This window comes from Crocodylus siamensis, chromosome 1 (assembly GCF_052110815.1).
Source record: "Crocodylus siamensis isolate JL-2025a chromosome 1, ASM5211081v1, whole genome shotgun sequence".
Taxonomy (NCBI): domain Eukaryota; kingdom Metazoa; phylum Chordata; order Crocodylia; family Crocodylidae; genus Crocodylus; species Crocodylus siamensis.
Genome location: NC_143395.1, coordinates 422,200,843 through 422,227,441, shown reverse-complemented (window position 1 = coordinate 422,227,441; position 26,599 = coordinate 422,200,843). Strand labels below are relative to the sequence as shown.

The window sequence follows — 26,599 nt, the reverse complement described above, 5'->3', positions numbered from 1 at the left end:
GGCTCGGTCCTTGGACCGATACTCTTTAATGTCTTCATCAGTGACTTGGACGAGGGAGTGAAATGTACTCTGTCCAAGTTTGCAGATGACACTAAGCTATGGGGCGAAGTGGACACGCCGGAGGGCAGGGAGCAGCTGCAAGCAGACCTGGACAAGTTAGACAAGTGGGCAGAAAACAACAGAACGCAGTTCAACAAGGAGAAATGCAAAGTGCTGCATCTAGGGAGGAAAAATGTCCAGCACACCTTCAGCCTAGGAAATGACCTGCTGGGTGGCACGGAAGTGGAAAGGGATCTTGGAGTCCTAGTGGACTCCAAGATGAACATGAGTCGGCAGTGTGACGAAACCATCAGAAAAGCCAATGGCACTTTATCGTGCATCAGCAGATGCATGACAAATAGGTCCAAGGAGGTGATACTTCCCCTCTGTCGGGCGCTGGTCAGACCGCAGCTGGAGTACTGCGTGCAATTCTGGGCGCCTCACTTCACGAAGGATGCGGATAACCTGGAGAGGGTCCAGAGAAGGGCCACTCGTATGGTTAAGGGCCTGCAGGCCAAGCCCTACGAGGAGAGACTAGAGAAACTGGACCTTGTCAGCCTCCGCAAGAGAAGGTTGAGAGGCGACCTGGTGGCTGCCTATAAGTTCATCAGGGGGGCACAGAAGGGAATTGGTGAGTATTTATTCACCAAGGCCCCCCCGGGGGTTACAAGAAATAGTGGCCACAGGCTAGAAGAGAGCAGATTTAGATTGGATATTAGGAGGAACTTCTTCACAGTTCGAGTGGCCAAGGTCTGGAACGGGCTCCCAAGGGAGGTGGTGCTCTCCCCTACCCTGGGGGTATTCAAGAGAAGGTTGGATGTGTATCTAGCTGGGGTAATGTAGGCCCAGCACTCTTTCCTGCTTATGCAGGGGGTCGGACTCGATGATCTATTGAGGTCCCTTCCGACCCTAGCATCTATGAATCTATGAATGAATCTATGAATCACATCTACCCAAGGAACCTGGCCTGCCTATGTGCTTAGATGAACATGGCTATGATCAACAACCCGGTTGTAACAGCAGAAATGGGCTTTTAGGAGTACTTGAATCTCAGCTGAGTCATAGTCTATCATGAGCCCAACCTCATTCAGCTGTTTTCAGAGCTGTGACAGATCATGGGCATATTATCTTTAGATCCAGGTTTGCCAAGCATTTCCCCCCCAGGTTTCTTCTTTGACAGGAATTCAAGAATGTCTGTGTTAACTTCTGACAGGGGAAACATTTGGTTTTTTTTAGAATTGTGTGATTTCTAATCTCCTTCTTTCTTCCAACTCGGTTCCAAGGTAGAAAGCTCAGGACGTGAGATGATTCAAACATATCTAAAGCTTGATATTATGAAAAGTGTCTGTGTACCCCTCCTAAGTTTTCCAACTACTTACCGCACTACATTTCCTCCTCCTCTACTTGTTGTTTGTCTATCATATTACACTGCCACTTTACCTATGGCTGTGGGTGCTGGTTTCTATCGATCCCTTCCTGCAGTTTGGATTTTCAAATGGCAAAAAACCATCGTAGTGATACAAAGGACTTGGGAAGGAATAACTTCTCCTGGTATTCAACAGTCAATTATTTTTAGAACCATATTTTTTACTTAAGTTGCACAAAAAAAAATGTAGACTGGAAAATTACTTGAGCCTACAAGACAACAGTTTTCCTTTCACTTTTCATATTCAGAGTGGTTCTAGGAAAGTGAGAGCAAAGAATTCACATGGTTTGGGTGGAACCAGGTTATATATTAATAGGGGCACATAAAAGTCATCCCTTAGTTTTACCTGGGAACTAAAGACATACATACAAGATAGCTTTATGGAAGAAGCATCTACATGGCTGAGAATCAAATTCAAGGTAGAGTAAATTATTTGCTTTCTGCAAATTATTCCCAAAATTATTTGACAGGTTTTGGCGTTGCTTGAATTGTCTTTCTGGTATTATCTTCTCATCTGCTTTATGGTGTCTGAAAGGTCTGTGAAACTGTGGGTACATGTGCCCGGCACAATGTAGCGTCTTGCAGAGATCCTTGAGCTGGGTCAGATACCAGAATCAGAGTAGCTTTATTAACAAAGCAGGCATCCAAAGTAGGTTGCTGTGCTAAGCTAAGAGATGAACTAGGTACTCTACATGTTAGCATGTTGTGCTTTCTCAATATTATTTGTATAGTTTCTTTCAGCTTACTGTATAAATTCAGCTCACCTGTTTGGTGAGTTTTCTCCTGGAATAGCATTAGTTACACTGAGAAAAGCTCTCTTGTATCGGCAGAGCTGCATCCACAGCTAGAAATTGCCCACACATCATCATATGACAACCTACATTTTTTTCTCAGAAAGCAAGCAAGCAGAAGCTTTACTAATATGCTAGGGCACTAGGCATATATGATTTAGTTTAAAATCCAAAGAAAAAAATAAACCGAGTTTGAGGTAGGGGGTGTTGACTGTCAGATTCAGGGTGGGGCAGATACCCGAGGCCAGTGGAGCACAAGACTTAGCGTGGATCAAATGCTCCCCAGTACCCTGCATGTAGGTTCCCAACACACAGCTCCTCGCCATATCTCAAAGTTTTGCAGGGGGGGAGGCAGGGGGACAGCACGCGGGTGCTTCAGTGAGGGGCTAGCCAGCAGCCAGCCCCTATGCTGAAGCACACTGTACCTGGATTTGAGCCTGAAGCAGCCTTCCAGGGGTTTATATCCATTGGTCCTGCTCTTCCCCAAGGATGTCCAAGTAACCAGGTGTTCACCGAGTTCTTGATGTGCTCCCCTGATGGAGCGGTAAGCCGCTGTCAAGTCCCCTCTCACCCTCCTCTCCTGTAGGCTGAAGAGGCCCAGGTCCCTCAGCCTTTCCTCCTAGGGCTTGTCTTGCAAGTCCCTGATCATACGGGTGGCTCTTCTCTGGACTCTCACAAGGTTTTCCACGCCCTTGTTCCAGTGCAGCGCCCAGGACTGGATGCAGTACTCAATATGAGAGCCGTCCTTCCCTCTTCTTCACTCCTCTTCCCTCTCCGTCTCCTTACTTTCTGTTTCCCTGCAGGCAAGCCCACCATCACCCAGTGCCTGAAGAGAGGGGTTTGTAGCTGAACGTGTTACACCCCAACTCCATGGGGCACCCAACGACTAGGGAGACTATGGTCCAATTTCCCGTGGATCCTGTTACTCATTAGCCAGAGCAGAGCAGGGCACAAACACCGGCACCCATTGCTCATAACAGCTTTATTTAGGATGGAGACAGCTTCGGACAAGGGGCCTCACGCCATAAGAGACGGGGTTCTGCCACGAACAAGAGTTTTTTCCCCCACAATTATACACTTCGGTTTACCTTTCTTAACATTCACTCCACATCCGTCCCCACTTCTGTTCTACACATTTTTCCTCCTATCTCAAGCTCTGCCTCGGCTTACTGATTCCTTAATTATCATGGAATTGCCTATGCATTTTGTTCATTTACATGTCTTTTTGCTATGAGCGCATGTCTAAGACCTCGACTTTTCTTCTTCGGTCAATGGGTGGACTTTGACCAAAACCTGGAAGCTTCTGGAGGTTTCTTTACGAATCACCATTCACCTTTTCGCATATGTTCGTCTTGGATTCTGTTACCTGTTTCATGCTATTTTGCATATTCCGGTCTGTGTATCTGTCTCATTGTAACAGGGGGCCTGCTCTGGGCCACCTTCCCACCTGTTCCTGGGCTAACCGCCTGCCTTCTTACCCACCACGCCCTGTTGGTATATTTAATTGGTAGATGTTAATAAGTGAGAGGCTGTCCATTTCCTGCCCCGATGCCAGAGGGTGCTATCTGTGGGTCCTTTCCTGCCCTGCACCGTAGACCAAGCCTCACAGATGGCATCTCGATGTTCCTTCAATCACCGGCTCCCACGCTGGGCCCCAGAATCCTCCTATTGAACCTTATCTGGATTCCTCCCCTCAGGTGGCCTCTTTCACCATCAAACCGGGCAGCATAGCTCCCTGAGCTGGTTCCCCTTCTGGCGTGGTCCCCCCCACTGAGCTCACTGGCTCATCTAGCCCTGGCCCACCTCCGGGCCAGTTGGGACCCCAGGCCCTCAGCTCTTGGACGTCCCTCACGGTGGGCCCCTGGCTCTTCGACCCTTTTGGTCCTGGCCCCAGCATGGGCCAGTCAGGGGAAACTCAGACAGGCCTGAGACTATGTCCCTTTTCTCTCTCCGAGGGCCCACTCTCTGGGCCCTCCAAAACAAGGGTAACTTACCCGGTGGGGGGCAGGGCTAGGGATTAAGGCACCCCAACCCACCTTTCACTGGGGTGGTAACTGGCCTGGCATTTCCTGGGGGCTCCCACACCACTGGGAGCCCCACCAGGCCACCCACTCCCAGCAAGGTGCAGTTTTAGGTCATACCCAGGACCAAGAGCCTCCTATCCACCCCCTGCAGCTCCTTCCTTACCTCCAGATGACACCAGCAGCCCTCCGGCCAGGCAATGTTGTTGCCTGGCCTCTAGCAGCTGAACTGCCCTGCTCATAAGGGCAGCCCCCGATTCTAAAATGGCCGCCTTTATCAGGCACCCGGTGGCTGCCAGCTCCAGGTCCTTAAAGTGGTAGGAACACACAGTGCCCCGCCGCACTCACGTTGTCCCATCTTCCACTTGTTTTGGTCCCCTTTATCTGATCTTGTTCCTTGCTGTAACTGGTTCACAGCACACAGACTCACACGGATTCACTTGCTGCTTTTTGCTCAGAAGATGGTTGACAAAGTCAAAATGGCTACTTAGCATAAGCAAATGGCTGGCTAAGCATAAGCATTCACAAGCAAAATATGGTTGCTTAAGTATCTTGCAGTATTTTTTAATATGTCATTCGACATCACATCTACCCAAGGAACCTGGCCTGCCTATATGCTTAGATGAACATGGCTATGATCAACAACCTGGTTGTAACAGCAGAAATGGGCTTTTAGGAGTACTTGAATCTCAGCTGAGTCATAGTCTATCATGAGCCCAACCTCATTCAGCTGTTTTCAGAGCTGTGACAGATAATGGGCATATTGTCTTTAGATCCAGGTTTGCCAAGCATTTCCCCCCCAGGTTTCTTCTTTGACAGGAATTCAAGAATTTCTGTGTTAACTTCTGACAGGGGAAACTTTTGTTTTTTTTTTTAGAATTGTGTGATTTCTTATCTCCTTCTTTCTTCCAACTCTGTTCTAAGGCAGAAAGCTCAGGACGTGAGATGATTCAAACATATCTAAAGCTTGATGTTATGAAAAGTGTCTGTGTACCCCTCCTAAGTTTTTCAACTACTTACCGCACTACATTTCCTCCTCCTCTACTTGTTGTTTGTCTGTCGTATTACACTGCCACTCTACCTGTGGCTGTGGGTGCTGGTTTCCATCGATCTCTTCCTGCAGTTTGGATTTTTAAGTGGCAAAAAAAAAAAATCATAGCGATACAAAGGACTTGAGAAGGAATACATTCTCCTGGTATTCAACAGTCAATTATTTTTAGACCCTTTTTTTTTTTCCACTTCTCTTGCACAAAAAAACAAATGCAAACCGGAAGATTGCGTAACCATAAAAGACAATAGTTTTCCTTTCACTTCTCATATTCAGAGTAGTTCTAGGAAACTGAGAGCAAAGAAATCACATGGTTTGGGTGGACAGGGGCACATAAAAGTCATCCCTTAGTCTTTAGTTCCCAGGTAAAACTAACATACAAGATAGCTTTATGGAAGAAGCATCTACATGGCTGAGAATCAAATACGAGGTAGAGCAAAATGAGTGTCAGCAACTGACAGGTTTTGGTGTTGATTGAATTGTCTGTCTGGTATTATCTTCTCATCTGCTTTATGGTGTCTGAAAGGTCTATGAAACTGTGGGTACATGTGCCCGGCACAATGTAGCGTCTTGCAGAGATCCTTGAGCTGGGTCAGACACCAGAATCAGAGTAGCTTTATTAACAAAGCAGGCATCCAAAGTAGGTTACTGTGCTAAGCTAAGAGATGAACTAGGTACTCTACACGTTAGCATGTTGTGCTTTATCAGTATTATTTGTATAGTTTCTTTCAGCTTACTGTATAAATTCAGCTCACCTGTTTGGTGAGTTTTCTCCTGGAATAGCATTAGTTACACTGAGAAAAGCTCTCTTGTATCGGCAGAGCTGCATCCACAGCTAGAAATTGCCCACACATCATCATATGACAACCTACATTTTTTTTCCAGAAAGCAAGAAAACAGAAGCTTTACTAATATGCTAGGGCACTAGGCATATATGATTTAGTTTAAAATCCAATAAAAAAAATAAACCGAGTTTGAGGTAGGGGGTGTTGACTGTCAGATCCAGGGTGGGGCAGATACCCGAGGCCAGTGGAGCACAATTATTAAGTGCCCCTCCCTGACTTGGCATGGATCAAATGCTCCCCAGTACCCTGCATGTAGGTTCCCAACACACAGCTCCTCGCCATATCTCAAAGTTTTGTAGGGGGGAGGAGGCAGGGGGACAGCACGCGGGTGCTTCAGTGAGGGGCTAGCCAGCAGCCAGCCCCTATGCTGAAGCACACTGTACCTGGATTTGAGCCTGAAGCAGCCTTCCAGGGGTGTATATCCATTGGTCCTGCTCTTCCCCAAGGATGTCCAAGTAACCAGGTGTTCACCGAGTTCTTGATGTGCTCCCCTGATGTAGCGGTAAGCCGCTGTCAAGTCCCCTCTCACCCTTCTCTCCTGTAGGCTGAAGAGGCCCAGGTCCCTCAGCCTTTCCTCTTAGGGCTTGTCTTGCAAGTCCCTGATCATACGGGTGACTCTTCTCTGGACTCTCACAAGTTCTTCCACGCCCTTGTTCAAGTGCAGCGCCCAGGACTGGATGCAGTACTCAATATGAGAGCCGTCCTTCCCTCTTCTTCACTCCTCTTCCCTCTCCGTCTCCTTACTTTCTGTTTCCCTGCAGGCAAGCCCACCATCACCCAGTGCCTGAAGAGAGGGGTTTGTAGCTGAACGTGTTACACCCCAACTCCATGGGGCACCCAACGACTAGGGAGACTACGGTCCAATTTCCCGTGGATCCTGTTACTCATTAGCCAGAGCAGAGCAGGGCACAAACACCGGCACCCATTGCTCATAACAGCTTTATTTAGGATGGAGACAGCTTCGGACAAGGGGCCTCACGCCATAAGAGACGGGGTCCTGCCACGAACAAGAGTTTTTTCCCCCACAATTATACACTTCGGTTTACATTTCTTAACATTCACTCCACATCCGTCCCCACTTCTGTTCTACACATTTTTCCTCCTATCTCAAGCTCTGCCTCGGCTTACTGATTCCTTAATTATCATGGAATTGCCTGTGCATTTTGTTCATTTACATGTCTTTTTGCTATGAGCGCATGTCTAAGACCTCGACTCTTCTTCTTCGGTCAATGGGTGGACTTTGACCAAAACCTGGAAGCTTCTGGAGGTTTCTTTACGAATCACCATTCACCTTTTCGCATATGTTCATCTTGGATTCTGTTACCTGATTCATGCTATTTTGCATATTCCGGTCCGTGCATCTGTCTCATTGTAACAGGGGGCCTGCTCTGGGCCACCTTCCCACCTGTTCCTGGGCTAACCGCCTGCCTTCTTACCCACCACGCCCTGTTGGTATATTTAATTGGTAGATGTTAATAAGTGAGAGGCTGTCCATTTCCTGCCCCGATGCCAGAGGTGCTATCTCTGGGTCCTTTCCTCGCCTGCACCGTAGACCAAGCCTCACAGATGGCATCTCGATGTTCCTTCAATCACCGGCTCCCACGCTGGGCCCCAGAATCCTCCTATTGAACCTTATCTGGATTCCTCCCCTCAGGTGGCCTCTTTCACCATCAAACCGGGCAGCATAGCTCCCTGAGCTGGTTCCCCTTCTGGCGTGGTCCCCCCCACTGAGCTCACTGGCTCATCTAGCCCTGGCCCACCTCCGGGCCAGTTGGGACCCCAGGCCCTCAGCTCTTGGACGTCCCTCACGGTGGGCCCCTGGCTCTTCGACCCTTTTGGTCCTGGCCCCAGCATGGGCCAGTCAGGGGAAACTCAGACAGGCCTGAGACTATGTCCCTTTTCTCTCTCCGAGGGCCCACTCTCTGGGCCCTCCAAAACAAGGGTAACTTACCCGGTGGGGGGCAGGGCTAGGGATTAAGGCACCCCAACCCACCTTTCACTGGGGTGGTAACTGGCCTGGCATTTCCTGGGGGCTCCCACACCACTGGGAGCCCCACCAGGCCACCCACTCCCAGCAAGGTGCAGTTTTAGGTCATACCCAGGACCAAGAGCCTCCTATCCACCCCCTGCAGCTCCTTCCTTACCTCCAGATGACACCAGCAGCCCTCCGGCCAGGCCTCTAGCAGCTGAACTGCCCTGCTCATAAGGGCAGCCCCCGATTCTAAAATGGCCGCCTTTATCAGGCACCCGGTGGCTGCCAGCTCCAGGTCCTTAAAGTGGTAGGAACACACAGTGCCCCGCCGCACTCACGTTGTCCCATCTTCCACTTGTTTTGGTCCCCTTTATCTGATCTTGTTCCTTGCTGTAACTGGTTCACAGCACACAGACTCACACGGATTCACTTGCTGCTTTTTGCTCAGAAGATGGTTGACAAAGTCAAAATGGCTACTTAGCATAAGCAAATGGCTGGCTAAGCATAAGCATTCACAAGCAAAATATGGTTGCTTAAGTATCTTGCAGTATTTTTTAATATGTCATTCGACATCACATCTACCCAAGGAACCTGGCCTGCCTATGTGCTTAGATGAACAACCCGGTTGTAACAGCAGAAATGGGCTTTTAGGAGTACTTGAATCTCAGCTGAGTCATAGTCTATCATGAGCCCAACCTCATTCAGCTGTTTTCAGAGCTGTGACAGATCATGGGCATATTATCTTTAGATCCAGGTTTGCCAAGCATTTCCCCCCCAGGTTTCTTCTTTGACAGGAATTCAGGAATTTCTGTGTTAACTTCTGACAGGGGAAACTTTTGGGTTTTTTTTAGAATTGTGTGATTTCTAATCTCCTTCTTTCTTCCAACTCTGTTCTAAGGCAGAAAGCTCAGGACATGAGATGATTCAAACATATCTAAAGCTTGATATTATGAAAAGTGTCTGTGTACCCCTCCTAAGTTTTCCAACTACTTACCGCACTACATTTCCTGCTCCTCTACTTGTTGTTTGTCTGTCGTATTACACTGCCACTTCACTTGTGGCTGTGGGTGCTGGTTTCTATCGATCCCTTCCTGCAGTTTGGATTTTCAAATGGCAAAAAACCATCATAGTGATACAAAGGACTTGGGAAGGAATAACTTCTCCTGGTATTCAACAGTCAATTATTTTTAGAACCATCTTTTTTACTTAAGTTGCACAAAAAAAAATGTAGACTGGAAAATTACTTGAGCCTACAAGACAACAGTTTTCCTTTCACTTTTCATAGTCAGAGTGGTTCTAGGAAAGTGAGAGCAAAGAATTCACATGGTTTGGGTGGAACCAGGGTTTATATTAATAGGGGCACATAAAAGTCATCCCTTAGTTTTACCTGGGAACTAAAGACATACATACAAGATAGCTTTATGGAAGAAGCATCTACATGGCTGAGAATCAAATACAAGGTAGAGTAAATTATTTGCTTTCTGAAAATTATTCCCAAAATTATTTGACAGGTTTTGGCGTTGATTGAATTGTCTTTCTGGTATTATATTTTCATCTGCTTTAAGGTGTCTGAAAGGTCTATGAAACTGTGGGTACATGTGCCCGGCGCAATGTAGTGTCTTGCAGAGATCCTTGAGCTGGGTCAGACACCAGAATCAGAGTAGCTTTATTAACAAAGCAGGCATCCAAAGTAGGTTACTGTGCTAAGCTAAGAGATGAACTAGGTACTCTACACGTTAGCATGTTGTGCTTTCTCAATATTATTTGTATAGTTTCTTTCAGCTTACTGTATAAATTCAGCTCACCTGTTTGGTGAGTTTTCTCCTGGAATAGCATTAGTTACACTGAGAAAAGCTCTCTTGTATTGGCAGAGCTGCATCCACAGCTAGTAATCGCCCACACATCATCATATTGATTGAAAAAGTGGTTCCTTTTTTTGGAGGTTTGTGAAGAACTCAGACATATACTTATTAGTAGTACAAAAGGTGTATTTGCAAATAGGGTTGGAGCAGAGTTAAAGGAGGAAATTTTTAGCTGGCTTTTATTTCATTTTTTTGGGGGCACGTATGTAGAAACAGGAACTTTTACAGCTTATTTTTGGTTTATACAAACATATATGTGACTACGTCACTTTATTCGTTGTATGTATATTATAATTAACTACTTAAGTATGTGGGGCGGATAGGCACATATGCATTAGCTAATTGTGTACACTTAGAAAGTTTTCTAGGTTACTAAGAGTTGAAATCCTTTTCTTTTTCAAGGACACAGTTAGTTGAATTTTAGTTTCTGTAATTTGCATGTGAAAGTTAGGGGGAGGCCGAAGGAGAAGGGAATGATTTAGCATAAGAAACAAGGCTGGCCAAGGAAAAAGTCCTTGGCAGTGTTTTTTTCTTATCAGGTATGAGATGTAAACTGTGCAGTTCTAACAACACTTTATTTTTAATTATATTCTAACAATACTCCATTTACTGTGCATTTCTTACAATATTCCCCGCTCAAGATGCTTTCTGTTTTTTATTCTTGACTAGTATTTTTAACATCTGCCTTATTACTTACCAACTATTTTGGGGCTAAAGGAAAAGCCCTTTAAGGCCACTGTTCTCCGGCTTCTTAGAGTTTTTCACAGGCCTAGCAGTTGGTAAGGTTGAAAGTACCTGCAATTTTTTTTATTATGTCAACATATAAATTTGTTTCTGGGGGAGCAATTGGGGGAAGCGGGGATATAGGCTGGCGGCTAAGGCTGCTTAATTTTGCTTTTTTTACTATACAGATAACAACAAGGCATATTAAGATTTTTACCATATTTTTGCTTTTTTGAGATTAAATACAGCTTAAATTTTTCCCTTTTTACTTTTTTGTTTAATTTTTTGAACTTTGATTAAGCCGTCTCAGGTGCACTTGGTGATTACTAGTAGGTTTACAGTTTTACTTGCTGGCTTCTTGTTTTGAAGACGACTCCGCTTTTGGAGTGAGCTCGTCTTGGGAGTTGATGTCCTCTGACACTTGTGGATGTCGTTTCACATGGGTATGGTGTATTTAACGGTTATGGCCAGCAATTTTTATAGCGGTGTGGGTTGTTAGAAGTACCTGGAAAGGGTTACTTCACTTCTCAGTCAAAGGTTTTTTTTTTTACTGCTGCACTAAGATCTAGTCTCCTGGGGAGAAGTCATGTACCAGTACGTCTAAAGGCAGACGCTGAAAGGAGGCTGCATACCTGTGAAGAGAAGACAAGACAGATTGTAAAGCAATAACGTATATATGAAGCTCACTATTACCTAATTTAAAAGTTACATTTTCTCGCATCCCAGGGGGTAAAACTCGAGGCGGTTTGTCAAACATAATTTTATATGGGGTCAATTTAAGCCCCTGTCGGGGAGTGTTTCGAATGTAAGTAAGAGCTAGCAGCAATGCTTGAGGCTACCTAAGGCATGTTTTAATACAGATTTTGGTGAGTAGAGTCTTTAAGGTCCTATTCATGCGTTCCACTTGTCCTGAACTCTGTGGTCTCCATGGTGTGTGTAGTTTTTAAGTGATCTTGAGAGCTTCTGCGACTTCTTGAACCACCTTTCCCACAAAGTGTTGTCCTTGATCCGACTCGATGGATTTAGGCAGGGAATACCGGGGAATGATCTTTTGTAACAAATACTTTGCTACTGTAGCCGCAGTGGCAGTCTTGGTGGGCCATGCCTCGACCCAACCAGAGAGCTGGTCTATTATGACAAGTAAAAACCCATGATGCCCGGACCGTGGGAGCTCGGCAAAATTAATCTGCCATGCTTGTCTAGGGTACACTGCCCAGGGTCTATTCTTCATTGGCACAGGGGGTTTCCTTCGAGGGTTTATTTTTTGGCATGTGATGCACTTGGTAGTAATGCATTGGGTTTTTACATATAGTCCTGGGGCTACTGCTTGGCGGATTACTAGATCATCCATAGCCAAGTCTCCCATATGGGTTTTTGCATGGAGCTGTTGCAGCACCTTTTGAAGCAATGGCCTGGGTATTATGACTTTTTTTTCTGGTATTATTCACTATCCCTGGGAGTTTCTTTTTGCACAAGCTTTCTGTGTAAATTTATTTTTTTCAGGGGAATACTGTGGGACTAAATCTTGGAAGTATGGCCATATGGCATGGGACAAGGCCTGTCTGGATACTTTCTCCGCTTTTCCACCAATAAATGCGGCTTTCTTTGCTGCCGCATCAGCCTTTGTATTTTCAAGCTTATGCTTTTCTTCAGCAGCCTTCTCATGGGCTCGTACATGAATGACTGCTACTTCTTTAGGCTGGTGGAGTGCCTCTAGTAGCTTGATAATCTGGGGACTGTTAGTAATTTTATTTTCGGAAGCCGTAATGAAACCCCTTTCTTTCTACAATAGTTTGTGAGCATGGACTGTAGAAAAAGCATAGCGAGAGTTAGTGTATATATTAACTTGCTGGTTTGTCTTCAGCTGTAATGCTCGGGTGAGCGCAGTGAGTTTTGCGGCTTGTGTTGATCATGAGCTCGGCAATGACTTTCTTTATATTATCTTATCCAAGGTTAGCACTGCACATTCTGTTTGTTTTTTTTTATCGATGACAGAGCTGGAGCCGTTTACTAAGTATTCAGCATCTGGGTCTTTAATTGGGTTTTCAGTAAGATTAGGCTGCACCTGTGTGGTTTGATTTAGGACTTTAAGACAGTTATGTGTTGGTTTTCCTGGTTCTGGCAGCAAGGTTGCAGGGTTTAAGGCTGTAGTATGTTTGAAAGTAAGTCCTGGATTAGAGAGCAAAAATATTTTATACCGTGATTGTTTGGAGGGGTTAAGAAACTTTTTTCCCTCAGTTTCTAGAATCTGGGGAACTTCATGAGGGGTGTGTATTTTCATATCTGTACCCATGACTATCTTCTGGGCTTCTTTAATAACCACTGCTGTGACTGCCACAGCCCGAAGACAGGCTGGCCACCCGAGTGCAACTGGATCTAGAACCTTTGAGTAATATCTTACGGGTCTCCAGGTTGGGCCTGATGGCTGTGTTAGCACCCTTGATGCGACTTCTTGATTTTCATGAATATACAGTCGATATGGCTTTTTATTATTTGGGATGGCCAGGGCAGGGGGCTGGGTTAATGCTGCCTTAAGCAGATCAAAGGCATGCTGCATTTCTTTATTTTATTTTTATTTAGTGAGACTTTCCTTAGTCAGTGAGTCATACAGTGGTTTAGCCTTTCTACTATAATCTGGTATCCATAGTCGACAGAACCCAGTTAGTCCTAGGAATGCCTGCAACTCCTTGGGTGACTTAGGTGAGGTTAGACCTTGGATTGCCTGTATGCGATCTGCACTCAGGGCTTTGACTTCTTTTGAGAGCTTATATTTTAAAAATGTAACTTGAGGCTGACATATTTGGGCTTTCTCTTTAGAGACTTTATATCCTTTTTCCCCTAGAGTGTTTAGCAGTGACCTTATGGCTTTCTCACAGAGTTGCAAGTTTGGGCTTGCAACTAGCAGGTTATTTACATACTGGAGGAGAGTCACTGCGGGGTGTGATCCTTTCCACTCCTTTAAGTCCTTCTGAAGGGCAAGTCTGAAAATATGGGGGGCTGCTATGAATTTTTGTGGAAGAACTGTCCACATGAGTTGGGCTTTATGGAAAGTATTTGGATTTTCTTATTTAAAAGCAAATAATTTTTGACTTTCTTGGTGAAGGGGAATGGAGAAGAAAGCATCTTTCAAATCTAGCACTGAAAATATTTTAGCTTTCCCTGGTACTTGTGTCAAAATTGTGTGTGGGTTCAGGATTACAGGATGGTCTGAAAGGACCTTTTTATTTATTGCTCGCAGGTTTTGGACCAGTCTGTATGAGACCCCATCTGCCTTCAGCACTTTAAGAATGGGGGTATTATAGGGTGAGGACCCTTCCACTAGCCATCCGCACCTTTTGTATTTTTCTATTAATGGCTTGAGTCCAGCTCTGGCTGTTCAGCTGAGTGGGTACTGTATTACCCGAACGGGCCCCTCCCCATCCCTGAGTATGATCCTTACCAGGGAGACCGACTTAGCTCGTGCAGGGGTTCCATCAGCCCATACCGAGGGGTCTACTCCAGTCGTGATCTTCAGAACTTACTACAGGGTGCCGGTCCTCCAGGAGAGCCATCTGATAGTTCGAGCTCTGCTTGACAGGTAGCTGGACCACCATCTGATTGTCTCTGAAAAATATCTTAGCTTGCAATTTTGTGAGTAGGTCCCGCCCAAGGAGTGCAACCGGGCAACTTGGAGAATATACAAAGGAGTGCTCAAGTAAATGGTCCCCCACTTTGGTGAGGAGTGGTTTACAAACAAGGAGTCGGGATTGCATTTTTTTTAATTTCTTCCACAAGTACATGCTGTTTACTAGTTCCTGCACAGGGGGTTTTTTCTGGACTCATTGAAAATGTAGCCCCAGTATTTACCAAGGCTTCAAAGTTTTTGTCACCAACCCTAATGGTTACCATGGGATTTTCTCGGGCTCCAACCCGAAGGGTAGTGGTCTTAGATTCTTGTCCTCTTTATTCTGTGTTCTCACTCTTTTTTTTTGCCCGCATGAGGTGACCTCTTGGTTCCCCCTCTCTCTTCTCCTTCAACTTTGGGCATTCTCTCTTCCAGTGTTCTTTCTCTTTGTAATAAGTACAAACGTCTGCTCCTACTCTTTCTCCTTTCCCCTTCTGCATTCCAGCCTTTCCAGGGTTACCTTCAGTTATAGCAGCTGCTAGCGCTGCCATTTGTCACTGAGCCTTTTTATTTTTCTTGCGCTCCTGCACTTGCTTACGATTTCTATATACCTTATATGCAATTTCCACCAGTTTTGAAATCGGTTTTTTAGCATTTTTCTTAGTTTTTTGTAACTTTTTATGGATATTAGCAGTTGATTGACCAATAAACATAAGATTTATCACGCGTTGATTATCTGAGGCTTTTGGATCTAGGTCCGAAAATCTGCGGAACGTCTCATACAGCCTCTTGAGGAAAGCTGAGGGATCCTCTTCTCTTCCCTGTCTCACTTCATACAACTTAGACAGATTAGTAACTCGAGGCACTGCCTTTCTTATTGCTTTCACTATAATCCTCAGATACCATGCACTCAGCTCTCTTCCTTCTGCAGTATGATTATCCCATCTCGGTTCCTCAACAGGGCAGGTATTATGCAAGGTATGACCAGCAGCTTTCTTTGCTTTTATCTTGGCTGCTGCAATGCACTTTGCCGTTTTCAATACTAATCTCCTCTCCTCCGGGGTTAGGAGGGTTTGGAGGATCATTTGGACATCAGTCCAAGTGGGTCGATGGGTTTGCCTAATAGATTGAAACAGGTCCCTCATTTTTTCAGGATTTTCATGAAAAGAGGGGCTCTGATTTTTCCAGTTAAATAAATTTGAAGTACTAAATGGGGTGTAGACAAAAGTTGCATTGCCCCCCTCTCCGATAACCTCTCGCATCAGGCAGTTTAGCACCGGCTGTGATTCTATAGTCTTGCGCAAATAATAGCCCTTATTCCTTGATTCAGATGGGGCACTTGGCTGAGGCTCACGCTCTAAATTATTAGGTATGTTTTGATACACTGGTGGTGGTTTCCCTGAGGGAGGGAGCGGTGGTGCAGAGGGACTGGATTCTGAGGAGTAGTCTGATTTATCCTTGCTACCTGACAGGGCAACCGGAGAGCGAGTCCGATACTCAGTCAATTCAGAATTCCCCCCCTCATTAGACTCAGGGAGTACAGGCGGTCCCCCTCGAGTCTTTCCTTTAACAACCATCACATGAGACTTTACTAAGCATTTTTTAATCTAAGGTGGTTGATTTTGAACCACCCACAACCAATAATCAATATAAGGAAATTGATTCTAATACCCATTCTGTATAACTATTTTATGGATAGCTATTACTTTTTTTATTACAAAGGATCCTTTCAGGGTCCAGTGGACCCCAAATGTTGGCCACTCGAGTTGACAAAACTTAATTAAATTACTCTTTTTCATCTTCACTCCACAATCTGCCTGCTTTGCAAATTTACTAAAATTTCATAATATACATTCTAAGGGCGTATTTGAGTTTTTTACACGGGAGCGACCCGCACCCATTGCCCACAAGGGTGCGCCCAAGGCACACCAAATACTAAAAGATTTTTAACAACAGATGATTTATAATGAGAACCTGGCCAAATTTTTCTCAGTAATCGTTCACATCTTTTGTTCTTGGATTCAGACTAAACTGGGCAAGGGAATTTGTATACTCACTCAGATATTTTATAGATCTTGATCAGAATGCCGGAGTGTGTGTCTGGCGTCTTCAGAAACTAAAAATTTGCACAGGAGCCTTTAACTTTCTGAATATCCCGACTCACGTCTCAGACCTCCAGGCTAGCCCGGAAAGTCGGCTCGGTGCGCACTCCCCGTGGTGCCGGAGGCGATTTTGTCGCTGAATTTCGGGGTAGTCCAAAAGAGCCCCACGTTGGGCACCAAATTTGATGCAAAAAGTGGTTCTTTTTTTCGAGGTTCGTGAAGAACTCAGACATATACTTATTAGCAGCACAAAAGGTATATTTGCAAATAGGGTTGGAGCAGAGTTAAAGGATTTAGATTATTCTGCCCCTTGAGGAAATTTTTAGCTGGCTTTTATCTTTTTTGGGGGGGCACGTGTGCAGAAACAGGAACTTTTACAGCTTATTTTTGGTTTATACAAACATATATGTGACTACGTCACTTTATTCATTGTATGTATATTATAATTAACTACTTAAGTATGCGGGGCAGATAGGCACATATGCATTAGCTAATTGTGTACACTTAGAAAGTTTTCTAGGTTACTAAGAGTTGAAATCCTTTTCTTTTTCAAGGACACAGTTAGTTGAATTTTAGTTTCTGTAATTTGCATGTGAAAGTAAGGGGGAGGCCGAAGGAGAAGGGAATGATTTAGCATAAGAAACAAGGCTGGCCAAGGAAAAAGTCCTTGGCAGTGTTTTTTCTTATCAGGTATGAGATGTAAACTGTGCAGTTCTAACAACACTTTATTTTTAATTATATTCTAACAATACTCCATTTACTGTGCATTTCTAACAATATGACACAACTCTTTTTTTTTTTTCTTCAGAAAGCAAGCAAGCAGAAGCTTTACTAATATGCTAGGGCACTAGGCATATATTATTTAGTTTAAAATCCAATAAAAAATAAGTTTGAGCTGGGGGGTGTTGACTGTCAGATCCAGGGTAGGGCAGATAGCTGGGGCCAGTGGATCACAGTTATTTCATAGTTTCTAGGGTTGGAAGGGACCTAAGCAGATCAAGTCTGACCCCCTGCCATGGCAGGAAACAGTATGAGGGTCAAATGGCCCCAGCAAGGTTTTTGTCTAGCCTTCTCTTAAAGACCCCCAGGGTAGGAGCCTGCACCACTTCTCTTGGAAGTTAGTTCCAGACCCTAGCCACCCTGATCATGAAGTAGTGCTTCCTGATATCAGCCTAAATCTAACCTCTGCCAGCTTGTGACTGTGATTCCTGGTTACTCTTGGTCGTGCATGAGGAAACAGGGACTTCCCTCTGACCAGTTTGTAAGAGGACACTAGATCCCCCCTCAGCCTTTTCTTGTGGAGGCTTAACAGGTTCAGGTCCCGTAGCCTCTCCTTGTAGGGTCTGCCCTGCTGCCCCCAATCATGCGAGTGGCCTCCTCTGGACCCTCTCCATGTTGTCCACATCCCTCCTGAAGTGTGGCACCCAGTACTGGACGCAGTACTCCAGCTGCTGGACTCATTTGTATACATGCCCAAGGGGGCCTCAAACTGTATCACTGGGCTTCCCTCTCTGATTTTTTTGTAGCACATCCGTTACATGAAGAAGACTCTGCTACAAAGGAATCAAGCTTTGGATCCCAACCAGCCTGTGAGACTGCTGTAGAAGCAAGAGAGGTATGTATTGTTCACCAATACCCAGCCTACCTTGAGGTCACTGAGTCAAAAGGTTGAGACTTGCTTCAGTGTCTCTTATGGGCAGCGGTTCACAATCCATGGGTTGTGACCCAAAAGTTAGTCGCAAGAATATCGAAAAGGGTCATGAACAAACATTAACAATTAATTATCTTTTATGGGGCAAATTTATGTCAGATGGAGTAAAGAATTTTTATTCCTTGGTATTTGGCTTCCTGATTTAAAACACCTTAAATGGCCCTGGTTGTTGGTTGATCTCTTTTTCCCTGTCTTGATGCTAATGAAAATTCAGCTCCTTTCAGAGGTCACAAGTCATCCCAGAGGTTTCTAATAGGAATTCATCAGGCCCAAAACATTCTGACCTGCTGTGGGCTTTCTAAAGCTCATTCTGACCTATTCTGGTCTTGGCAGCAGCCGAACTGATCCATTATTTTCCAACAATCAAAGGAAAGAGTGAAAGCTAGGGAGTGGACTCTTCTGAGGGGTATCCTGACTCTAGTGTGGGGTGATTTCAATCCAAAAAGGTTGAGACCCAGTAATCTAAAGATGGCACTCTTCTTGGACAGTGTACTTCCAGGAGGACTTTCTGACTTGTACACTGTTTTCCAGTGACTATCCCCTTGTTCTTGGGTTATAAACATGGGTTATAGGGCCATTCCCAGTGTACCTTCTCCAAGCCATTTATTACTTTGTTAAGTCATAGTCCCATAACGTCTGTTTCCAGTCTCAGGGGTTTCCCATCATTCAAAACCCTCCCTCTGGCTCCATACAAGAGCAGCCCACCTTGGCCTCCAGTTGGTTGGGGCAGTTCCTGGCTGTGTATTATTTTCAATTGACATAGAGGTGATTGTCACCTGAGGCTACATTCCCTCTGGAACACAGTAAGGCAAAGGTAGTCTTTATGCCATGGGGTATGTCTGCAGTATACTGGGCCTCTTCTGCTAGTGGAGGTTTGCTGTGGCATGGCTATGGTGCTACATGGCCTAGTGGTGCTGCTGCCTGAGGCAGCAGAAACAATTTTCTCCTGGAATGGCATTAGTTACATTGAGAAAAGCTCTCTTGTATTGGAAGAACTGCACCCACAGCCAGTAATTGCCCAGATGTCACTTTGGTGGTTTAATTCCACGTGGTCTATCCAATATATGTCAGAAGATCTTCTTTACAAGGTAAAGCAACTCCCGAATGATCACTAAGTCAGACTCTATTAAAAGGTTGCCACTTAAGTACTTTAACTTTAATCGTTTTCTTCTTCTTTTTAAGAAATGTGACTCTGGACAGACTAGTACTGAGATGATGCACCATACAGGTATCTGCTATATTCTCAGAGCTCTCTTTTTCACTTATCTATGACCTAATGTTACTTCATATTGTTATCAGTAATCTGGAAGGAATATACAATATTTTGCTGACGAAATCTGCAGATGTGTGGGATGCACAGGTGACACGTTACTAGGCACTGAATAAAGCTAGGGACAGGTCAGTTCTACAGAGCAATTGGGATTAGCTGGACTCACTTGAACAGTTTATAGTTTAATATAACCAAGCAGCACTGTTGAGGAAGAAAAAAGGACATACTCCTCTGATGAGCAGTGACTCTGAAGATGTCTTAGGGATTCTGGTGGAAACCACTTGACTCTGAGACAGCCAAATGCCATGGCTAAGAGGGATGATGAGACTATTTCAAAGGAGGGTTCAGAGATGTGTTCCAGGAACATTTTGAGACCTAGAAAATCTGGGTAATATGTAGGACACTCCATCTGTTCAATTTGTTAAAGCAATAGGTCAAGAGGTGACATGGCCATAATCTGGCTCAGAGGCTAAATGCGAGATCTGGAGGCAGGGTGCTGAAATTCTTTCTACCAGGTTCATACGAGCTAAGATGTAACCAAAGCATGAATATTCTGAGATTATGGCAACCATGAATGGTTCCAATATGTATACAGAACATTCATTTTCTAAGCTGAGAATGATTAAATTTAAGTTTTATTCCTCTGGTTCCTGCACACAGCATCTTTTCAGCTCTTAAATGATTTCTGCTGATGCTTTTTGTTTGTTTTTTTACCTTATAGAAGTTGCAGATCACAAAGGTGATGAAGAAATCACAAAGTGTTTTCCCAGGTTTGTTGAACAGTCAAAAGTGGGTGATGTGCTGGGCTCTCAGTAAAAAGGAATCTAAGGGAGGTAGATGTGTTGATCATTTTTTTCCCACACCAAAGAGGCATAGCAGATCCATGGAGCAAGTGGAGTCTGTTTGTTTGTGATATGTCACTGTTCAGGCAATGGATGAGATCTGGTGTTCAAATCAGGGGTGGCGGGGGGGGAGTTGGGAGTGGGCTGTATATAGCTTGGAAAGCAGGGATTAGGTTAACAGCAGAGAACTGGCAGTTTAAATGCTCTTTAGTTGCCCAACTTTAGCAGTTAAGAGCTGCTGACAGTAATTCCCCTCTACACACACACACACACACACATGCACATGCACACACACAACCTTGCTGGTGTATATAACCTTGGTGCTACAGCTGAAAATATACACTGCTTGCTCTATTCTGGGAGCACTGGGCACTTGTTTCAGGCCTAAGACCCACCAGAAGTCACAAGGTAATGCCTTTTTGTGATTTCATTTGCATTAGGAGGCCTGACCCAGTAAGTCTACTCAACCCAATTCTACTCCTTTGTCCTGTGGTTTGCAAACTAACCCAGCACATGAGAAATCCCCACCTCTTGTGAGAGCAGCCAAACCATTAAAATGCAGGAATTTTGGAAGGCATGAGCAGTCCCTTAGTCTTTCTTGCTGAAAACCTTCAGTTTTGCATGGTATATCTGAACAGTTGTGAAAGCAGAACTGGAACTCAGGTGCCTCCAGCTTTGGAGGCAGGTGCCCAACATTTTGAATGAATATGTAAATAAAACTGTTTATTTCTTTCTGTTTGAATAATTTTTTATTTTAAAATTTTCTTGAACATGTTAAAAATAGAGAACGATACTTATAAGCTCAAAACTGAAGTTAAGTGTTTTGACAAAATATTTCAATTAACACAGTGGAAAGCACAGATGATGGCACAGAGGCATTTTCATTTTTTCTATTAGGAACCCTGGGAATCCACATTCATCAAACACAGAATGCATGACTGTGGAGTTTATTGCTCTGTTGTCCAATAAATGGAAATTTACGAGCGAGCTTTTCAAGATTGTTGTTGCAGTCTATGAGAAACCTGGATTATATGAAGCATTTGCTACTATGAAGACAGAGTAAGAACAACCTTATAATTAAACTATACTTTGATTTCTTGTGTTTAACAACTCCTTCCTGTCCTTTCAATAGCAGGACAATGATAGTGTATCATCCCCATACTTTACCCGTGGCAAGTTAAAGTGTGTTTTGGTGTATCCAGCAAGAGCCTTTTATTAGACAAACTGTATGGTAGGGATAGCGATAGACAAGTTTTCAAATGCAAGACATTCTTTAACAGGTATGAGCAGAACAAGCTGAACAGCATGCCACAAAGAACAGGTTTAGGAAAAAAATTGCCAGAGGTAGCAGATCCACAGTTAGCACCAAAAATAACCTGATTACTGGCAGATCAAGACATATCAAAAGGGAGGAGGGTGAAAATGGCAATGTGCCATGAAATCAATATCATTGTTTAGTCCTTGGCTTTTAGTGTCCAGGCAGCTTAAGATTTTTGTTCCCAGGTTCACTACTTAAAGGTGGTAGGTAGATTTTAGGCCTGTATGAATAGACAACTATTTGATTTTGATTCAGATTCAGCCAATTTGGATTCAACTGATTTGATCTGAGGATTCGAATCACTTTTCCAATTCGATTCGGCCAAATCAATTTGGAAAAGATTTGGCCATAGGGTATAATAGGGAATCAATGTTTTTTGGCTGATTCAGATAACACTTGCACAGGTGGTAGCCTCTGCCATGGGCATGAATCCTGCTATATTTCAAGGCACTAGCTGCAGGGGTTTCTGGGAAACTGCACCTCAAAGTCCTGAAAGAAAAACCCACGTCACGTGTGTGTGTGTTAAGCCACAGCAGGGTGAAAACTACAGGGATGGTAGCCCCTAGTGAGGCCACAAAGCCTGCCAGCTGTCAAGGAGATAGGTGCAGGATGTGTTGGGGTTCTGTGGCTCTGCACCTCTGGCCACGGGCAGGCAAAACTCGTGACACAGGTGCTTGTGGGACTGTGTGTGTGTGTTCAGGTGTGCCCTTCCTGGTGCTGGGGCCTATGCACAACATGACAGTGTGCCCCTGTGAGGCTGCCTTCTCCCCTACAGCCTCGGTCTGATCCACTACTGTAAATGAGGGCAGGTCAAAATAGCTTAGCTGGCTCAACACCAATAGCACCAGCAGCATCAAAGGTACCAGATGGAACTGGCACAGAGCCTTTCTTGTTATAAAGGAATTGACAGCAAGAAGTAAAGATGTTGTGTTGGATATATGTTACTCATGGTATGTGATGGCTTATCTTGCATTTTTATGTTTATATGTTTATTATGAAAAAAACGAAATAGAAAAATATAACTTAGAAAGCTTTGGGGTTGAAAGACCCTTTGTCAGGCTGAGGAAGTGCCTGCGGTTGGTGTGTCTCCTGGTCCTGGATGGAAGGAATAGTAAAGAAGTCAGAGGCTCACCTGGCTCGCAATGTAGGCAAGAAAGCCAGTCAGTGAAAATGGAAATGGAGGCATCAAAGGGTGAAGGATTAGTTGGGGTGAGGGGTGGGGAAGGGTATGTAGCAGCACAGGTAAAAGTGCAGAGGTACCTGGCGAATCAGATGTAAGCAGGTCTCAGTGTGTCGGAATTCCACTGTCTGATCTGTATGGAGTCCATCTCACCCCACTGTGGCTTAACACACACACGTGGCATAAGTGTTTTTTGGGGGGGAAGCAGGAATATGATGGGGGCGGGGCAAGTGACATGCTAGTGCCCTGCTGCTGCCCATTCTGTTGCCTATCACAGACAAGCTACAGCCCCCCTCCCCAAGCCCTGCTGTTGCCTCTCACTCCCAACCCCCAGCCTTGCCAGTGCCCCTCACTCTGACCACAGCCCCCTGTCCCTCCCAGCCCCATTGGTGCCCCTCACTCCTGACCCACAGCCACCCACCCCCCTTGCCCTGCTGGTGCCTCTCACACCTGAGCCTAGGTGCTGCCTGCTGCCTCTGATCACCTTCCCTCTTTTCCCACCAGTTGAGCAAAGCAATATGGTGAGCTCAGCTCCCAATTGCACAAGCGCCACGCTAGGTATTCTGGGAACTATAATTCTACCTAGCAGCAACCATACTGAAAATGAACCTGGGGGAGGAAATCCCAGACATTTGGTTTGCATTTAAAAAACCCTCATAGGGGGCCAAAAGAGAGGACACATCTAGAAAAAACTCAGACGCATGGTAACCCTAGTCACCCACAACCCACCAAAAATAGCATGGAGACAGTCAAAATAAAAGGACATGTTAAACAATGTTGGCCTAGGTAAATTGGTCAGGGTCACAAGCCAGGATATTCAGGAAAACCAAACTCCTTAAAATCATGAAATTTGCTTAAAACACAAAACAATTATGAAACAATAGATTGTAAGGTTCATTTTTATTTACTTCTTGGTTTCTAAGGCGTCAGACTGTATGTAGCTCATATTTTCAAGCTCACATAATTTCCCTGGAGACTATCAGACTTCCCTCAACAAAAAAGGGAATTTGCTAGCTATTCTGATTTATTCAAAGTAAATAGCTAATATGTTTCATCTGCTCTAATTTTCTAGGGTCAATAAAGATATTGAGAGAATTATTGCAAAGGAAAACATTCCTCTTTCCAAACTACAGCAGGGACAGCCTTTTTATTACAGATATGGCATCATTGACACTTTCATTGACACTCACAATGAAAACAGACCAATCCAGTTAGAGGATTTTTCTAGATTATCAAAAAACAAAAAGAGTTCCATCCATCGAGTTCTCCGCATCCCTGAATGGGCCATCAAAGCAAATGGTAAGGATTATGATTTTCACCAGTGTAATTGATGAGAGAAAGTCAAAGGCACTTGTGAGCAGGATCCTTAGGTGCATCTGTACAATGCATCTGACTGGAATACTGAATCACTCTTGACTTAAAATGGAGTCACCAGGGATACCTGTGCTGCTGAAGAAGTGGGAGCAGATGCATAGGTGCTACTAGGCATGTCTACATGTGCAAATAATCTGGGAGTAGTATGCTCTAGAGTAAAGTACTCTAAAGCAAACTTTCCCAGGCACATGTCTACACATGCAGAGATACAGGAGCATATTTGCTACTCCTAGCAGCAGACTGCTCCATCTCCCTGTGGCCCTGCACCAGGCTCCTGCAGCAGCCAGTGGGAGCTCTAGGCTCCCCCTGAGTAATGGCTCTGGGTTGGCAGGGAGGATGGGGCCAAGAAACAGCTGTCTCACTGGTAGATGGTGACATTTACTGCACAGTACTTAGGTCTAATCTTGAGTACAGCATCTTGTGTAGATGTGCCCACTGTGCCTATAGCCAAGGTTAGTGTGGTACTCCACAGATCAAGTGGGTCATCCCCAGAGTAGCCGTCAGAGTCAGTGGGGAGTCTCTCAGAGTCCTGAAGTCCCCACTGGCTCCAGGAGCCTAGCTGTTCCACCACACACACGGATGATGGATGGCAGAGGTCTACATCTAGAGGTGGTAGTGGTACAACCATGACAGAAGTACCTAAGTTACAAACACAATCTTCTATCAAAAAAGAATTCAAGTGCAGAAGTTTTCTAGAGCCCCTACAAATAACTACTAATATTGAAAATCTTGTAGCATTTCAATATAGCTCATGATTAGAAGTGCAAAACGCCTCCCCCAAGGTGTTTCAGGAAAATAACAAAACATTTCCTTTTTAAACTTTTTTTAACACTGTTTCCATACTAGAGGCTGGAGTGCAATAAGTAAATGAGACCAGAGTCTGGCCAACTCCTTAGACAGTGTGGCAGTGTCCAGACAAGCAAGGTGTGCGCTTGCAGTGGCACAAATAGTAGTGGCACAAACTTATGCCCTTACTTTGTGCCACAGAGAACACCCCTGCATGTCGGCTTTTTGTGGGACACACTGTCCTGTTGTGGGCAAGCTGCCCATGCCCAGCTCCTCCTGGCTCCTGGCCAGGCTCCATATGCTTCAAGGGTGGCTGGCTGGAACACAGGGTGCCTCAGTGTGGGGCCTCCACAGCACAGCCCCTGCGCTGAGGCACATGGAGACTGGGGAGCCGTCAGCCCAGGGCTGCTTGCTCCCTCCTCCGTGGCTGACTGGGGTGCAGTGTACCTTAGCATGGGGGCTCTGCAGCATGCAGAGATGGGGGAGCAGGCCCCTGGGCTGCCTGCTCCCTTGTCTCTGTGTTTGTCCCAACACACACTATTTTGGTGTGTTTTGCACAATTTTTTTTTTTCCAGGGAGGGGTGTGGGGAGGGGAAGATTTGCTATGGGAAAATCTTCATAGTAAATTTTGCCCCTTCACTGAAAATTAGCAGCACTGTGCATGGTTTAACATTCAATGTGTGAAGTTTGTTGTGCCACAAACAGGTTTGAGGTGCTGCAAACTGCACATGCCTGCATGTGTGGACACGGCCTGTGAGTCTGTCCTGATGTCCCTACTTTACAATGCAGGTGACAAATTAGAAGGGGATCAAAGAGGTTCTGTAAGATGTTGACTGTCAGACTGAGCCCTTTTGGCCATATTAACTATACGGCCATGTCATCTAGATGACACAGGTAGCACTATGAAATGGTCAATGGAAACAGTAAATATGGGCCAGATAGTAGATTGCCTCCACACAAAACCTGTCCCCTTCCATGTTCAAAGACTTCTTTTCTTTCCTTTTTTTGGCAGGTGTGTGGACTCAGTTTGATGATCTCTGTCATCTTCAAAATAAAGAGCAGTGGAATCTGCAAAAAATTTCTTGGCCAAGGTCATTTGACAGGGAGGATAACATAAGCTATGTGGTAAAGAAGTTTCACGAGGGAAGCAAGAAAGACTACACTGATTTGGAAAGGAAGATTGAGTGCTATATCTATTGCTTCAATGCCCTCACAAAATTTGATGTAATAGAAAAGAAAATCCCTGAAGCGTGCTGTAAGGGAGAGGTATGTAATGAATGTCCAGCCCTCCCAGTAGCTCAGGAAGAGCCAGACAAGATCCCAATTGTATTACTTTTAAGCTAGTTGTAAAACAAATCAGTGGTTCATTGATACTTGGAGGATCATATAAAGCTGATTGTTATTGCTGCTGCTCTTCTCTTCTCTATCCTGGGGTCTGATCACAAGCTCATTTGTGTCCTTGAGCGTTTCCATTTGAATCAAAACCAAATAGTACAATCTAACTCCTGATGAAATAAAGGCTTTCCACCAGCTTTACATGGAACTGATTTGAGCTAACAGTGGGACTGTCCCTAGCAGCTTTGGATCTAGCTTTCAGATTTACTTCCTGAATGCCAAACCTTAGAGATGCCTCCCAGAAAGGCAATGTAGCATGAAATAATGTTCTGGCAAAATAACATTCCTCA

At 44.8% G+C, this 26,599-nt stretch overlaps 1 long non-coding RNA gene across 1 annotated transcript; it reads left to right on the top strand.

Moving 5' to 3' along the window:
* The first annotated feature begins 21,281 nt into the window (after positions 1 to 21,281).
* On the top strand, positions 21,282 to 26,160 carry LOC149875607 (uncharacterized). The gene is made up of 3 exons (XR_016440041.1): positions 21,282 to 21,315; positions 23,827 to 24,053; positions 25,927 to 26,160. It is a non-coding gene; the product is annotated as an uncharacterized LOC149875607 (long non-coding RNA).
* The last annotated feature ends 439 nt before the right edge of the window (positions 26,161 to 26,599 follow it).